The sequence below is a fragment of the Delphinapterus leucas genome, chromosome 2 (assembly GCF_059928025.1).
Source record: "Delphinapterus leucas isolate spDelLeu-1000000601 "Yukka" chromosome 2, BTC_Dleu_Yukka2, whole genome shotgun sequence".
In the NCBI taxonomy this organism is placed as follows: Eukaryota; Metazoa; Chordata; class Mammalia; order Artiodactyla; family Monodontidae; genus Delphinapterus; species Delphinapterus leucas.
The window spans coordinates 63,041,367-63,058,822 of record NC_143130.1 but is presented as its reverse complement, the minus strand read 5'-3'; the positions used below and the strand labels follow the sequence as shown (position 1 = coordinate 63,058,822).

The window sequence follows — 17,456 nt, the reverse complement described above, 5'->3', positions numbered from 1 at the left end:
TTGTGAGAGAGAAGTGGGTTGGGGGGCAGGGGTAAGTGCTGAGCTTCCAGGTATCAAGGTAGCTGATTAAAAACAACATTCCAAAATGAAAGTAACATTCTAGTCTTTATTCACTTACTGAGATAGTATAAGCAAGAGGCTAAACCTGAGAAAGTGCAGGCCCTCTCACTCAGGTGAATCAGTACGGGGGTGGGGGGGTTGTCTCACTGCTGAGGGAGCCCCAAACAAAAGGTTCCTGCAGTTTTATGGACCCAGGGCTGGTTGGAGGGTGAGATGGAAGGACTTGGAGTGGAAAAGTACTGAGTCAGAGTAGAGAAAAAGTGTCTTTAATGTTTCCTTCCTAATGAGAAGATCTCAGAAGAGGCACCTGAAGAAAGGCCTCAGCTGCAGGCCACATATAAAGAAACTTCTGGAAGAAGGTACCTGGGCTAGGGATACAGCTGTGCTAAAGAGCATGGTCAGTCAGGGATGCCTGGGTCCTTGACTGCAACTCTCTTCAGAGACTGCAGTGCACTGACTGTGCGCCAAGTCTAGTCAGGGGAGGGCAGATTTCCTATGTGAAGCCTGCCAGGGCCTTTGTAGTCATTTATGGTCAGGTTGGAAAAGTCACACGTCGATTTGTTGGTCAGGAGCTGGACTCCGCAATATGCATGTACCATATTTTGCTTATCTGTTCATCAGTTGGTGGACATTTAGGTTGTTTCTACATTTGGGTTATTATGAATATTTTGCTATGAACATTTGTGTATAAGTTTTTGTGTGTACATGTTTTCATTTCTCTTGGGTACATACCTAAGAGTGGAATTGCTGGGTCATTTGGTAAATCCATGTTTAACATTTTGAGGAGCTGCCAAACAGTTTTCCAAAGAGACTGTATCATTTTTCATTCCCACCAGCGATGTATGAGGATTTGTTTCTCCATATCGTCACCAACATTTGTTATTATCCTCTTCCTTTTTTTCTTTTTTTAAATTACATCCATTCTAATGGATGTAAAGTGGTCTCATTGTGCTTTTTTTTGTTTTTGCGGTACACGGGCCTCTCACTGTTGTGGCCTCTCCCGTTGCGGAGCACAGGCTCCGGACGCACAGGCTCAGCGGCCATGGCTCATGGGCCCAGCCGCTCCGCCGCATGTGGGATCTTCCCGGACTGGGGCACGAACCCGTGTCCCCTGCATCGGCAGGTGGACTCTCAACCACTGCGCCACCAGGGAAGCCCTCATTGTGCTTTTGATTTGTGTTTCCCTAGTGGCTAATGATGTTGAATACCTTTTCATGCGCTTAATGGCCATTTGTATATCTTACTTTGAGAAATGTCTATTCAAATCCTTTGCCCATTTAAAAATTAGGTTATCCTTTTATTGTAAGAGTTCTTTATATATTCTGGATACAAGTCACTTATGAAATATATGATTTGCAAATATTTTCTCCCATTCTGTGAGTTGTCTTTTCACTTTCTCAATATTGTTCTTTAAAGCACAAAAGTTTTTAATTTTATCTATGTTTCTTTTGTTGCTTATGATTTTGGTGTTTTATCTAAGAAACCATTGCCTAATCCAACGTGATGGAGATTTATTCATATTTTCTTCTAAATGTAAGTTTTATTGTTTTAGCTCTTAAATTTAGGTCTATGATTCATTTTGAGTTAATTTTTATGTATGGAGTGAAGTAGAGGCTCAGCTTCATTCTTTTGCATTCAGATATCTAGTTGTCCTAGGCCATTGGATTATCTTGGCACCCTTAAAGAATATCAGTTGACCATAAATGTAAGGATTTATTTCTGGACTTTTAATTTGATTCCATTGATTTATACATCTTTCCTTGTGCTAGTATCACATTGTCTGATTACTGTAGTTTTGTAGGAAGTTTTGAAATCACGAAGTGTGAATTCTCCAGGTTTGTTCTTATTCAAGGTTGTTTTGACTCTTCTGGTGCTTGCATTTTCTTTCTTTCTTTTCTTTTTTTTAATATTTATTTATTTATTTTATGGCTGTGTCAGGTCTTAGTTGTGGCATGCGGGCTCTTCATTGCAGTGCACATGTGGGCTTCTCTCTAGTTGTGGTGCACAGTCTCCAGAGCGCATGGGCTTTGTAGTTGTGGCGTGCAGGCTTGGTTGCCCCACGGCATGTGGGATCTTAGTTCCCGGACCAGGGATTGAACGGGTGTCCGTGCATTGCAAGATGGATTCTTAACCACTGGACCACCAGGGAAGTCCCCCCTTGCATTTTCATATGAATTTTAGGATCAGCTTGTCAAGTTCTACATAAAAAGATCCATCTGGGATTTTGATAGAGACTGTGTTGATCTGTATTATGAATCTGTAAATCAGTTTGGAAACTTTACAATAGTAAGCCTTCCAATCCATGAACATTGGAGGTCTCTTCATTTATTTAGGTGTTCTTTAATTTCTTTCAGTGATGTTTTATAATTTTCAATGTATGTGTTGTGCTTTTTTTGTCAAATTTATTCTTAAGTCCTTTACTCTTTTTCATAGTATTGTGAATGGCATAGTTTCTTTACTTTTGTTTTTGGATTTGTTCATTGCTGGAGTATAGAAATGTAATTGATTTTTAAATCGTGCACCCTTGCTGAACTCTTAGTTCAACTATGAGTTCTAGTAGTTATTACTTAGAAGTTTTTTTATATTTAATATCTTGTCATCTGCAAATAGTGATAGTTTTATTTATTCCTTTCCAATCTGGATGCCTTTTATGTCTTTTTATTACCTAATTGCCCTGACTAAAACCTTCAGCACAGTGTTAAATAGAAGTGGTGAGAGCAGTCATCCTCATCTTGTTCCTGATCTTAGGGGGAAATAATTCAGTCTTTTAGCATTAAGTATGATGTTACCTGTGGGTTTTTCCTAACTGCCCTTTATCAGGTTGAGGAAGTTCCCTTTTATTCCTAGTTTGTTCAGTGTTTTTGTCATGAAAAAGTTAACATTTATTGAGACCTTTCAATATATGCCAGACCCTATGCTAAGACCCTATTTAATTTAATTTTCATAGTAGTCCTTTGAAATAGAGATTGTTATTTTATGTCATTGAGCTGGTAAATAGTAGAATCAGATTTCAGAACTTGTATGCTGAACGATTATGAATTAAATTCCCTGTACATACCATGCTGATTTATGTGTGTGACTTTATACATTCTAGTTGCTGCCTATTAGAATTCATGCTCCCTCTCTTTCTCCATCATGCAGCTACTGCAGCACTTTGTACCTATAACTATCATAGTACTATTTCACTGTGTTGTGATCGTTTGCATATATTTCTCTCATTTTAGAATCTGTGCTCCTTGAAGTCAGGGACTTTGTCGTATACATCTTTGAATCTCCAATGCATATCGTAGAGATAGAAGAGAGATGTGTCACAGAAGCCAGGGGATTAGAGGGTTTCAAGAAGAGTGTGAGGAACTTCCCTGGTGGCTCAGTGGTTAAGAATCCGCCTGCCAATGCAGGGGACACAGGCTTGAGCCCTCCGGGAGGATCCCACATGCCGCAGAGCAACTAAGCCTGTGCGCCACAACTACTGAGCCTGCGTTCTAGAGCCTGCGAGCCACAGCTACTGAAGACCGTGCACCTAGAGCCCGTGCTCTGCAACAAGAGAAGCCACCACAATGAGAAGGCCGCGCACCACAACGAAGAGTAGCTCCCGCTTGCCGCAACTAGAGAAAGCCCGCGCGCAGCAACACAGCCAAAAATAAATAAATAAAAATTTATTTAAAAAAAAAAAAAAGAGTGGCAGAAGTCAGCAGTGTCAGATACTGCAGAGAGATCAAGTAAAGTAAGGTTCACAAAATGACTATTGGTTTAGTCTTTTAGTGATTTTAGCAAGAGTAACAAGAGTGGTTTTTGTTTTTGTTTTTTTAGTGGTGGGGACGGAAACAAGATTCTGGTAGGTTAAGCAGTGAATGGGAAATGAAGAAGAAGAAACTGTCAGGGATTAAGGACTACTGTTGTGAGAGGTTTAACTGTGAAGGGGAAGAATGAGTTTAGGGTGCTACATAGAGGAGAACATAAGATATTTTTTAATATAGGAGAGACTTTTGAGCATGCGTATGTACAGAGCTGGTGGGAGAAAGGGGCCAGTTACGAGCAAGCTTGTGGAAGTGGAGAGAGGAATGACACAGAGAATAGGCTCCTCTGCAGAGGTGAAAGATTGCATCTGGAATACATATTTGCCTGAAGTGGCCTGTTTCTTCTGAGGGAAGGATATGTCCATGGATGTAGCCAGAGATAAATTTATGGGAATGAATTAGGAAATATAGGCAGTTCCCCTTTTCTCTGAAGTGGAAAACAAGGTCCTTGGCTTGGTGATGTTGTGGTTGGCGATGTTCTGGAGGGAGGCAACAGGGGTGAGATATGGAGTTTGAAGGGAGTGGTGAAGGTTTGGCATATCTGCTGTGAGGCATGGGGAGAGGTTGCTTGCCAGAAACATGGAAGTCTGAGAGCCTCTTTCTCCCCTCCCTCCATGTAAATTGAAAAAGCAGGTATGTGGTCAGAAATACAGATGGTACCAAAGGATTTACAGTGAAAAGTAAATCTTCCTTTCACCTTAGATCCCCTGTTCTTATTTTCAGAAGAAAGTTCCATTAGCAGTTTATTAGCTTTCAAATTATTTTTGCAAATGTAAATATAAAATTTAAAATATCTGTATTGGAATTTATTTTAATCCATGAGAATGTACTGTTCTACTTCTTCCTTTTTCAACTTCCTTTCATGACTTGGAGATCTTTCTGTATATTTAGATCTACTTCATTCATGTTTACAGCTGCAGGATATTTTGCGTATGAATATAGTATAGATGATGTAACCAGCATTTAGATAAGTTCCAATCTTTACTCTCATAAAAGCCATGTTGAATGAATAAATTCTACCTTTTAAAATAAAAATTCATTATAGTACCTTAATTCTGTGCCTTAATTTTGGATTTGTTCTGTACACACACACCTTGAACAAACTGATAATATATACATACTAAAACTGAGTTGTCTTTAAAACATAAAGACATCTTCAGTATTTGAAACTGATACCCTTAGTTATCACGCTCAATTTATTTCTGGGTTTGAGTCATAAAAAATTCTGTCTTCAGGTGTTTGCTATTTTTAACACTGATGCAAGAAACATTCCTGTACATGACTCTTATAGTTCATGTGCAAGAGGTTCTCCTGGGTATGGAACTATGAATGGAATTGCTGGGTCATACGGTATCAGTAGTAAATATTAAACTTAAAAAGATAATCCAAAGTTTATTTCTAGAGTGATTGCCCCATTTTATCCTTCTACCATACCATCAGTGTATAAGAGATCCTGTTGTTTTACAGTCTTTCCAGTACTTGGTGTTTTCAGACTTTAAAAATTTTCTAGTTGAATGATCTAAAATAGTATCTAGTTGTGATCTTTAAAAAAACTTTAAAAGCGAGATATAATTTTCAACTTTACAATAAAATGCACAGATCTTAAATATACAGTTCAGTGAGTTTTGACATGTGCATATACCTATATAATGCAATCCCCTATAAAAATTTAGAACATTTTTATTACCCCTTCAGTTTCCTCAGCCTCCTTCCTTGACATTCTTTTCACCAGAGTGAACCACTATTCTGATTTCTATCAATTTTTTTTAAAAAAAAATCATCTTTTCTCACCATCACAAACTTCTTTTCTCCCATTCTCGCTCTCTTTCTTAATATGTCTTTTAAAAAATTTGTGGTCAAATATACATAACAAAAAAATTATCATTTTAACCATATTTAAGTGTACAGTTCAGTGGTATTAAATGCTTTCACGTTGTGCAGCGATCACCACCATCTATCCCCATAACTCCTTTCATCTTGTGAAACAAACCCCCATTTTCCCCTCCCCCCAGTCCCAGGCAACCACAATAATGCTTTCTGTCTTTATGACTTTGACTACTCTAAGTACCTCATGTAAGTGGAATCATACAGTATTTGTCTTTTAGTGACTGGCTTATTTCACTTAGCATAATGTCCTCAAGGTTCATCTGTGTTGTAGTATATTTTCCCTTTCTTTGTAAAGCTGAATAATATTCCATTATATGTATATACCATATTTTGCTTATCTATTCATCTGTTGATGGATACTTGGGTTGCTTCTATGTTTTAGCTATTATGAAAAATGCTCCTGTGAACTTGGGTGTACCAATATCTCTTCATGATCCTGCTTTCAGTTCTTTTGGGTTTATACCCAGAAGTGGATTTGCTGGATCATTTGGTAATTCTATTTTCATTTTTGAGGAATGTATTTTATATTGCTTTCCACAGCAGAAGTACCATTTAAAATTCCCCTGAACAGTGCACAAGACTTCCAGTTTCTACACATTTTGCCAAAACTTGTTTACTATTTTTTTCATAGTAGCCATACTAGTGGGTGTGAGATGTAGTTTTGATTTGCATTTCCCTAATGATTAGTGATGTTGAGCATCTTTTCCTGTGCTTATTGGCCATTCATATATCTTCTTGGGGAAATGTCTATTCACGTCCTTTGCCCATTTTTGAATAGGGTTATTTTTGTTGTTGGTGGTGAGTTTTAGGAGTTCTCTATATATTTTCGATATTAATCCCTTATCATATATATGATTTGCAAATATTTTCTCCCATTCTGTGGCTTGCCTTTTTACTCCATGAATAGTGTCTTTGGATGCACAAAACAAAAATTTTCACGAAGTCCAATTTGTCTGTTTTGTCTTTTGTTACATATGCCTTTGGTGTTAAATCCAAGAAATCATTGCCAAATCCAATGCTCTGAAACTTTTGCCGTATGTTTTCTTCTAAGAGAAAGGTCTTACATTTAGGTATTTGTTTTAGGTCTTACATTTAAGTATTTGATCCATTTTGAGTTAACTTTTGTATATGGTGCTGGTGAGGGTTCAACTTCATTCTTTTGCATGTGGGCAACCAGTTTTCCCAGGACCATTTGTTGAAAAGACTTTCTTTTCCTCATTGAATTGCTTTGATGACTTTGTCAAAAATCAGTTGACAGGGACTTCCCTGGTGGCACAGTGGTTAAGAATCCGCCTGCCAATGCAGGGAACGTGTGTTCGAGCCCTGGTCGGGGAAGATCCCACATGCCACAGAGCAACTAAGCCCGTGCACCACAACTACTGAGCCTGTGCTCTAGAGCCCGCGAGCCACAACTGCTGAGCCAGTGTGCCACAACTACTGAAGCCCGTGTGCCTAGAGCCCATGCTCCGTAGCAAGATAAGCCACCGCAGTGAGAAGCCCACACACCTCAACAAAGAGTGACTCCCGCTCACCGCAATTAGAGAAAGCCTGCGTGCAGCAACAAAGATCCAATGCGGCCAAAAAAAAAAAAAAAAAAAGTTGACTGTGTATGTGTGTATCTGGGTTCTGTCTTCTGTTCCATTGATGTATTTTTCTTCTTTTTGCTGATACCATACTATCTTGATTACAGTAGCTTTATAAGTTTGGAAGTCAGATAGTGTAAGTTCTCTAATTTTGTTTTTCTTAAAGATTTGTTTTGGCTCTTCTAGGCTCCTTGTATTTTCATTTAAATGTTAAAATCCACTTTACCACTTAGGTTTTAGGATTAGCTTTTCATTTTCTGAAAAAACGTTTGTAGATTTTGCTTCACACTGTACTTACTCCACAGGTCAATTTGGAGTGAGTAGGCATCTTAACACTTTATAAACATGATATCTCACTCCACTTATTTAGATCATCTTTAATTTCTCAAGAGCTATGTATTTTTTTTAGTATTCAGTGTACAAGTCTTCTACTTTGATTTTTTAATGCTATTGTAATGGCATTTTAAAAGTGTTTCATTTCCAGTTGTTCATTACTAGTATATCATTTAATTTTGTATATTGGCCTTTGTAAGTTTTAGTAGCCTTTTTTTTTCTTAAGATTTTCTAGGCTTTACTATGTAACTGATATGTTTGTAAGTAAAGACAGTTTTACTTCTTCCTATCATTTATTTTTTAAATTCTTTCTATCATCTTATCATTTTTCCCTTGCCTTATTTACTAACTAGAACCTCTAGTACAATTTTGAATGCAAGTGGTGAGAGCAGACATCCTTGGATTGTTCCTGATTTGGGGGAAAAAGTTTTCAGTCTTTCACCATGAAGGTGTTATCTTTGGGTTGAGTAACCCTTTCTATTCCTCGTTTGCTGTAAGGTTTTTTGTTTTTTGTTTTTTTTTAAATCACAGTGGGTGATGTTGAATTTTAATTGTGGTCATAAAGGATTTTTAAAAGGAGATATAATTGTGACTCTCATACAGATATAAAATTGTCACTTGTCAAGTATTTTATTTAACTCACTATTGAGGAAACTGGTAAGATGTTAAAATCAGTTCAAAGGGAAATTTGAAGAGTTACTCATTTATGTGTAGTAAAGGAATGCTGAAATAACATTTTCAAATAAATGCAAAAATTAGTATATCTCCTGTGCAATTACCAATTGTAATCCACTGGACACAAGTAATTTGCTCTGTTGTACACAAGAATAATTCACATTATCATCAATTTTCTACATTTCATCAAATTGAAAAATTGCTCAAAGGCAATGAAAGATGGAGGTGATGTATGTATGAACTTGAGAGAAGATTGACTGATTTTTATTTGTTTGTTTCTTTGTTTTTTGGTCCATTACAAAGCTTTCCATGGTTTTTCGTGACACAGGGTCTTGCTTTGAAAATCTGTGATCCCCAGTGATGAACAGTTTTTCGTACATGTGTTGGTTATATGTTGCATTCTGCTGTGAAATGCCTCTTCATTGTCTCTTGCCCATTTTTCTGGCCATGTTCTGATTGTGTGTGTGTGTGTTACTCCTTTATATGTTATTGATAATAGTGCATTACAAGTTGTGTGTATTGTGAACACTTTTTGCTAGTTTATAACTTGTATTTTTACTTTCTTGAAGGTATTTTTTGATGAACAGTGGTTCTTAGTATAGTCAAATTTTTCTTATTTAAGAAAATTTTCCTTACCCTGTGGTCAAAAGATAGTCATCTTTTCCACTAAGTTTTTTAAAGTTGTTTTCGATGTTTAAGTCTTTGATCCATCTGGTGTTGATTTTTCATATGGTACAATGTTAGGATCAAATTTCACCTTTTTAAAAATAAATAGATGTTATGGACTGACTGTATGTCATTCCCCCTACCCCAAATTCGTGTGTTGAAGCTCTAACGTCCAATGTGTGGTATTTGGAGGTGGGGCCTTTGGGAGATAATTAGGGTTAGATGAGGTCATGAAGGTGGGGCCCTGGTTCAGTGAGGTTAGTGCTTTTATAAGAATAGATAACCAGAGAGCTTGCTGTTCCTTTCTGTCTTCTATGTGGACACAGCCAGAAGGTGGCCATCTGCAAGCCAGAAAGGGAGCTGTCACCAGAACCTGACCGTGCTGGCACCCTAATTGCAGACCTCCAGCCTCCAGAACTGTGAGGAAGTATTTCTGTTGTTTAAGCTATCTTGTCTATGGTATTTTGTAATGGTAGCTCGAACAGACTAAAATATCTTGTTTAACACTTACTCTTTGGTACTTGATATTTTACTCTGTCAGACAGTGCTTCTGTGGGGATAATCAGGTTTATGTCCCAGTGATATCAGGGTAGGAGTTAGAGAGCCCCAGGCCTCAGAGAGCTTGAGTCAGTCAGTCACTCCTAACCCCATACAATATAATCTCAGGTCACTTCTTTTCTGTTTCTCTTGAGGAAGAGGTTTGTGTAGGAGCAGAGGGTGATGTGAAGAAGCAGCCAAGGGAGGTTAGTGTGTATCCAGCTGTTTTTCTCAGCTCCTATTTTCCTGAGGACCAGAGACCAGATGTTGTCCCATATATGGGACCACGTCATGTGCACATAGTTGCTGGGACACAAGAAAAGCAAAAACAGAACTTCAGTAGTTCTTCTTCTGTTTTGTTATCCCATGGCTTTGGTGGGCTGCCTCTTGCCTCAGGCCAAAGCCACCATTCCACACATACCGGTTCAAAATGGGTCCTTGTCACCGCAGGTGTTTCTCATAGGTCTCTCCATTTTTCCTGTGTAACTTCCCCAAGGGCTGATCTTCTGAAAGGGCATCAGCAGTTTTGCTAACTCATCATCTCTGTAGGAGTTGGAGCCAGTGTATAATTTTTCCTGGTCTTCTTAGACTTCCTTTGTATAATTACAGGTAACTTTAATCTGACCGAGCCAAGTGAGTAAGTTGAAGATTCCTCAGTCACCTGTAAGCCTTCTTGCCATGTCTGAAGCCCTCTATAGAGGCTGTGTAGAGGTGTAGGCTGGCTGTAACAAAGAGTCCTACAGAATCTTTTTGACCATCCAGTGGTATTTCACTGAATTTTCACCCAGCTAGTGTTGGCTTTTTGGATAGGCGGAGCCAAAAAGCCAGCCTTTAGGTGGTGTGAGTTGCTCAATTCTAAGAGGGTCTCTGACTTAACGTGGCTATCTTTCTGCTTAGTCATATTACTTTAAATTTTAACTCTGGATAGTCATTCTTACCCAAAATGGCCCATGAATTTTAAAGTATTTTATTGCATCTTTCATGTAATTTGTATTCTGCTTATAATGAGTATATTAATATTAAAATGCTTTAAGTTTCTACATCAAAGAGACTTGCTGCTCCAGGAGAAAGTACTGTATTTATCCTGTTGTTTTTCTTACTCTCTGCTCTACCTCTCTGCCCACCTCGAATAGTCAATCCACCACATCATGCTATCTTCCATTATAAATCCATGTGTTGTACTTATTTTCCTTCTTTCTGTGCGCTTCCAGGGAAGAGGCCAGGACCTGTTTCTCATTTATTTTTGTATTCCTAGCCCTGGCATAGGCCCTGCCAGATTTGCCACAGAGTAGGTGCTCTATAATTGTTGAAGCAGTAAATACATAGCAGAGTACTTAGGATTCATAACAGGAGTTGCTTCCTAGGGGGAAAAGTATGTACTCCTAATCATGTTGGGTCCTTATTTTGGCGTACTTAGAATAAATGGTATGTGGGGTAGTTTGTAGGGGAGGGCTGGATCGAAAAGTACTTACTTGTAAGCTATGTCAAAAGGTTATTTTTTTTTTGCGGTACGCGGGCCTCTCACTGTTGTGGCCTCTCCCGTTGCGGAGCACAGGCTCTGGACGTGCAGGCTCAGCAGCCATGGCTCACGTGCCTAGCTGCTCCGCGGCATGTGGGATCTTCCCGGACTGGGGCATGAACCCGTGTGGCCTGCATCGGCAGGCGGACTCTCCACCACTGCGCCACCAGGGAAGCCCTGTCAAAAGGTTTTGATAGGGATCTCTGAAGGGTCTTAAGCAGGAGGTTAACATGTTTAATATTTTGTTTTAAGAAGGTGATTTTGAGAATAGTATGAAATATATATTGGAACAGAGAGACTGCTTGGAAGGTAGTCCAGACAGGATGTAACTGAAGAGGGGGTAGACTCCAGAGAGGTTTAGCAGGTAGAATCTATAGAACTTGATGACTGATATTATTAACTGTTGGTTGGGGGAGGATGGGGGCAGGGAGAAGGAGAGGAAGAAATCAGGGATGACTCCTACATTGTGCAATTAAATGGATGGTAGTGCTATTTATTCCCAATGCATGTTCATGTGTAGAAATAACTTGTGGAGTAGGGATGGATAGGGTTTTGAAATAATTTAGTTTGAGGTTTCTCTGAGATATTCAAGTGGAGATGTGTAGATCTGTGTACAATTCTTGGAGAGAGGTGGGGGCTTGAGGGAGAGATTTTTGGGTTAATAGATTTTCCAGGAGTGGTTGAAGAAGAAATTGCTCAGGATTTGAGTACAAAAGCCTTGAGCACATCTAGTTTTAGTGGACAAGTACAGAAAAAGGCACTGGGAAGGAGATCAAGGAGAAACCGGGTGTTAATAAAGGATTTTTCAGTAACACCGTTGGCTTCCTCTCTTCCTGGAGACCAGATTTTCCTTTCAGCACCCTCTATTTGATCTTTGTCTTCAGACCTTTTCTTACTTTGAGCATTCTCTGCTGGGAGAGATTGTAGATGAAAATAGTTTTACTTTTGAACGCAGCAATTGCTGGTTCCTTTATATTTCCTTAAATTTTGCTTGAAAACAGAATACTTTCTTTAACTCATCTCTCTATCTGTACCTTCTACAATACTATACATATAAAAGAAATCAGTTGACACTTTGGACCTTCTGCTTGGGAATTACCTTAGCTAGAAGTAACAGTTCATTATCAACATTTTCTGCTTTTTAACTTAGCAGAGGCAACAGTTTTACTAAATTTTCTGCCGCTTTATAACAAGGGTCTTCTTTCCTCCAGCTTCTGAGAGCATTTTACTCACTCCTTTAAGGCTTCTCCAGTAACCTTCTCAAGGCTCATCAAGCTTTTGCTAATGAGATTCTTAGGGCCCTTCCACCTTGTGTCTACCACCCAATCCCAAAGCCAGTATCACATGTTTTTGTTATGTTAGTACTCTAGTTCCAGGTACTGAATTTTGTCCTGGTAATCACTGGTTAATCGCTGTTTAACAAATCACCCCAAACCTAGTCCCAGAACCTGCATGACTTTTCCTTAACCAGCATTAGAAGTCACTCAGTGTCACTTCCACCACACTCTCTTGGTTACTAGCAAGTTAAGTGCCACTCTGGATTTAAGGAGAAGGGAATTAGGCTCTACCTCTTTATGGGGAAGTGGCAAATTTACATCATAGAAGAGCATGTGGAATGGGAGATATTTTTGCAGCATATTTGGAAAATACAGTTTGCCCCAGATGGAAATAAAATACATAGGATTACAAAGGAAAGCAATTATACTAAAATATCATTACCAAACAAATTGTGATAAAGTAATATGTGCTTAATTAACATACTACACAACAAGATATAGTGGCAGGCCAGTAGTAATTTAGTAAATTTGTAAGTACAGTATATATATTAGTAATTTTAGAGGTTTGGAGAAGATAAAGAAATAATTTATTTTGCCATCTAAGTTCATGGATCTTCTGAATTCTATCCACAGACCCTACTGCCCTAGGTTAAGAACTCTTGGATTAATCTAATGGTGTTAGCAGAAGCCATATTGCTGTGGACTGGAGAGGGAATTTGCGTGAGGGCAGAGACGAAAGGGAGGACACCATAGGGTAAGTTCCATATAGTAGGATTTATTTGCCTTTTAAGCTAAAGGTTTTGTTGTTTTTTTAGGTAGAGACTTAAATGTGTTTATGTAATGAAGGAAAGATGCTAGTGAAGAGAGAAAGTTGAATACATTGGTAAGATAAAGGGTATTTCAAAGGTTTCTGAGAAGGCAAGAGAGAGTGTGGTCTTGAGCTTAGGTGAAAGCATTAGTCCTGGATGGAAGGAGAGGCAAAAGGAAGGGAGTTACGGATGTTTGCAGGTGCTGTTCTTTTATCAGGTCACATGCATTGAGAAAAATGTAGATAAATAAATTCAACACAGGAGCAAGGGAGGCCAAGGCGGGCCTCAGAGAACATTACAGCAGAGGTCCTGGAAAATAAAAGAATGTTGGGGTTAGGGTAGGCAGGAAAAGGTAGTGAAATAAAGACAGAAAAAAGTAACTGATAATGTAAGTGATTGGATGCAGAAGACAAACTTTGCCTAGTTTACAGTTTTGTTTAGTGCCTTCTGTAGGCCAATTCTCCTTACTATGGATGTGGAGACAAAGAAAGGTGGAATGAGAATAAAATGCAGTTATATATTTCGATATCTGCTTATTTAGAGTTAACTTTTTCTAAGTGTATTGTTTAGCATATGTAATTAATACTTGTAATGGCTTTGAAAGCCGAGGAGCTTCTTTTTCATGGTTATTTGGGATTGATATTGAAAAGCAGTATGTGTGTTTGCTGCTTCCATGCTTACAGCTGGATGGAAATTGGCCTCAAAGGGTCTATGGTTTTCTTTGTCATTAGCCAGCAGATGCTTGCCACAGTGTTTTGCTCACTGAGTCTTTATTTAATGTGAGGGTAATGCATCTCTGTACACTCATGAGAAGAGCTGTGCAATACAGTAGCTCATTTGTGTATAACAAATAATCTGCCTTTAGCCACACATTGATCCTTCACTAAATGATTTTTGTTTTTTGTTTCACCAGCCTGTTATTAACACCTGGTTGGCTTATCTATCTTCAGATTGCTTTGACTTTCTAGTATGTTGATCCTGACTTTAGTATGTCTGTTTTATAGGGGAAATATTTTCTGTCAGAGAATTCTTCAGAAATTCTCAAAAAGTTAAAAAATTTAAAATTTCAGATCAGGACTATATATCATTAAAAAAGTTAGGTTTCTAGGCACAAATATTCATTTATACATGAGTATGGTATGAAATTGCTAATTTTCAATATTGCATATAATATATGCAATATTGTAATATTGTATATATTATATATACTTATGTATATATATCCTTATATATTATAAAATATATTTTACCGCAATAAAATATTTCTTAAATGTTTATTTATAATATATACAGTATTACAAATATTATATATATACATACATATATATATTTAAAATTGTGGTAAAATGTCTAAGCTTTCTCCACAGCCCCTATCTTCCCTCAGCAACTGCCCTTTGGCTACCTTTCAGGCCTAGGGTTGCACATACCTGCATGAGGACCTTTCCTGGAAATGGGCTCTGACATTTAGGCTAGGAGTTCTGGGATTCCAGGTCAGTGGAAAGTGGTCTCTTGGGGTGAGACCAAGTAAAGTGACACTTCCTCTTGGCCCTTTTCTCTGCTTATTACATGGAGAGAGGTGTGGCCACAGGAAGGCCAGATCCTGTTGCCTTGATCTAAAGGTAGTAGTGATTTTAATAGTCTTTTAATAAATCTACTAGATTTGGTTGCCTCCAAGTTTATTCCTTCCTTCTGTTGTATAGCCAGAAGGATTTCTCTAAACCAAAATCATTATCACATCCCTGCTTGAAACTTTTTAGTGCTTCACAGTTTCGTTGAGATAAAGGCTAAACTCCTGACGTGGCTTTTTGAACATCCTTTGTGCCCTGTTCTGGTCATTGCTTACTTTTGCTATTATTGAGCTCTGTTGTTGCCCTGCCAAATAAGTACTCTTTTCTACCTATACAACTTTGCACAGGCTGTAGGTCTGTCCTACTCCCCTCTCCTCATGAGCAATCTCTAGTATATTTACCAAACTCCTACTAATCGTTTAATGCTCAGTGATTAGTGCACATTTCTTATAGCACTTGTTGCATTATGTAATATTTGCCTTTCTGTAAGCCATGCCCTCTACCTCCAAAGGCAAGGGCTAATTTGATTCAGCATGCTGTTTCTTGTACTGATAGTGCGTGGTACACAATAAGTGCTTAATAAATGTGTGTTGAATGAAGACTGTAATTAGTGGAGCACTTTAAATGTGAATTTCTCTAGAGAACTATGTTTGCAGAAAACTCCTGCATAACCAAGGTGATTGAGGAATGGAGCATTTCAATTATTGATGATGCTACATAACAGTCAATTTCAAATGATCAATTTTAGATAATTTTAATACAGAACAAAATGGACTAATACAGAATTTATCTGTATTAATTCATAAGATGTTTCAGCATGATCATTCTGAATTGTGTGGCTTTTTTAGAGCTATGGCTGAGGAAGCTGTGAGGATCAAGTGTTATGTGTAGTGTTGCTTTTTCACAAGCTGGGCCTTGTTTTATCAATTGAATCTCTAACACATTTACTGAGTGTTTTGTCTACCTAAAAAGTATACTATAAAACTAACACTAGGTAAAAGGGATTCAAAATTGCATTATTATCAAATATAGTTTTAAAAATGCTCAGAAGACAGGCAAGCAACGTACCTTAAGGTGTATGCACAATCTCAATTCACCAGAAAGCTTAGTGCATTCAGGCTGTGCCTTTTGGATGACAATCCTTGATGAGTCCAAGTGAAGTCTTATGAACTGAGCTAAGCAGTTACTTTGATGGTAATCTCTGGCCATAACTATTTCAAGTGCTTGATCCCCACCCCAGTTATATATTTATTCTTCTCTTACATAGGAAGGTAGTGTGAGTGATTGCTGCTCATTTGTGTGTTAATGTAATGGTTCTTTTCTCTCACTCACCCAAAAATAATGTTGCCAGTTATTAGTTGCAAAACTTAGAAATTACTTTTATGCATTTGGCCCTCCATTTTCACATCTTTGAACGTGGTTTTGAGCAGAGACCTGTTTGGAACTCAGGGAACACGCTCTTATTTGCACAGACGGTCTGAAAACCTTCATGGTAGCTGAGCTCTGACCTCCTACATTGCTGTGCCATGTTCTCTTGTTAAACCTAGAAATCTTCCTTCAAAGCTTGATCCCTTTTAAAGCAAGAATTTGGAATATCAAGCAGATGTATATGTATTTTTAATGACATTCAGAAAAATGTATTGTAAATGTAACTATTATTTAGATGCTGTATTTTTCAATTGGCTCATCTCTACTTGAGTCCTTTTAATCAGTTTCCCAGCCTGTCCCTTCAGCTGCATAATAATGCAGTATTTGTAGCATAATTATTTTATGAAAGTGAATCATCTTAAGTACAAGAACTGATTGACCTACGGGTTAACTACAGAATCTTACATGAAAGAAAGGGCAATTTAAAGGATTAAGTAATTTTTAAGAATGTGAATATTGGGGTCATCAGTGATAGAAACAACGTACTGCTTGATTATGATAAAATATTCAGCAACTCACTAACCCAGCTGTCCTGTTTAAATAATCTATGAACAAACAGAATAAAAATAATTCTTGCTGCCGTGCACTAAACCAGTATCTACTGAGGTTTTAGTTTGGGAAATATGTCAAAAAACTTGTCTTCGATTTGAGCATTTTTATGTTAAGAAGCTGATTGATTCTATTAAATACAGAATGGAAACATTTATGTCTTTGTAGTATGACTTTAACATAATTATTAATTGAGTACAAGAATGTGATTGCTTGCTAAGGCATAGTTTTTTGTATTAGTCAAGTTATGAGTAAGAAAGGCTTTCAGTCTCTGTCTTAAGAGAAGCAGTATTCAGTGTCCCAGGTTTTACTCATGGTTCCATCACTAACTGGCTAGCTAACTTTGGTGCCTTGGGCTTTCTCATGAGTCAAATTAACTACCTCATAGTGAAGATCAACTGGATCTTGTATGTGAAAGTCCTCTATAAAATGTATGCCAGATTTAGTAGTTAAGCAAGATTTTAGCCCCTTATCTGCCTGCTTTTTAACTTTGGGCTGGTCACTTAACCTCTCTGAGCTTTTATTTCTTCATAGGTAAAACAGAGGAGTTTGGCCTGTAGTATATTCAACGGGAGGAGTACTATTTACATTGTATTTATTGCTTATAACCTATAATTTATGATTTTTTTCTCTCTCTTCTTTTAACATGTGTTTGCCCCTATTCCTTTAATGGATATTGTGATTACCGTGTAAGACTGGATTCCATTAATCTTCACCTATTACGTTTCATTTAATCTTCCTCACAATCTTGTGAAAGGAGTTGGTATT

The 17,456-nt window shown here is 37.9% G+C and overlaps 1 pseudogene across 1 annotated transcript in view; it reads left to right on the top strand.

Moving 5' to 3' along the window:
* Positions 1 to 17,456, top strand: part of LOC149750157 (uncharacterized) — a 157,472-nt pseudogene that overhangs the window by 52,120 nt on the left and 87,896 nt on the right. The window contains exons 5-6 of the transcript XR_016392031.1: positions 9,328 to 9,420; positions 12,968 to 13,088. The product of XR_016392031.1 is annotated as an uncharacterized LOC149750157 (transcript). The remainder of the gene's footprint in view (positions 1 to 9,327; positions 9,421 to 12,967; positions 13,089 to 17,456) is intronic.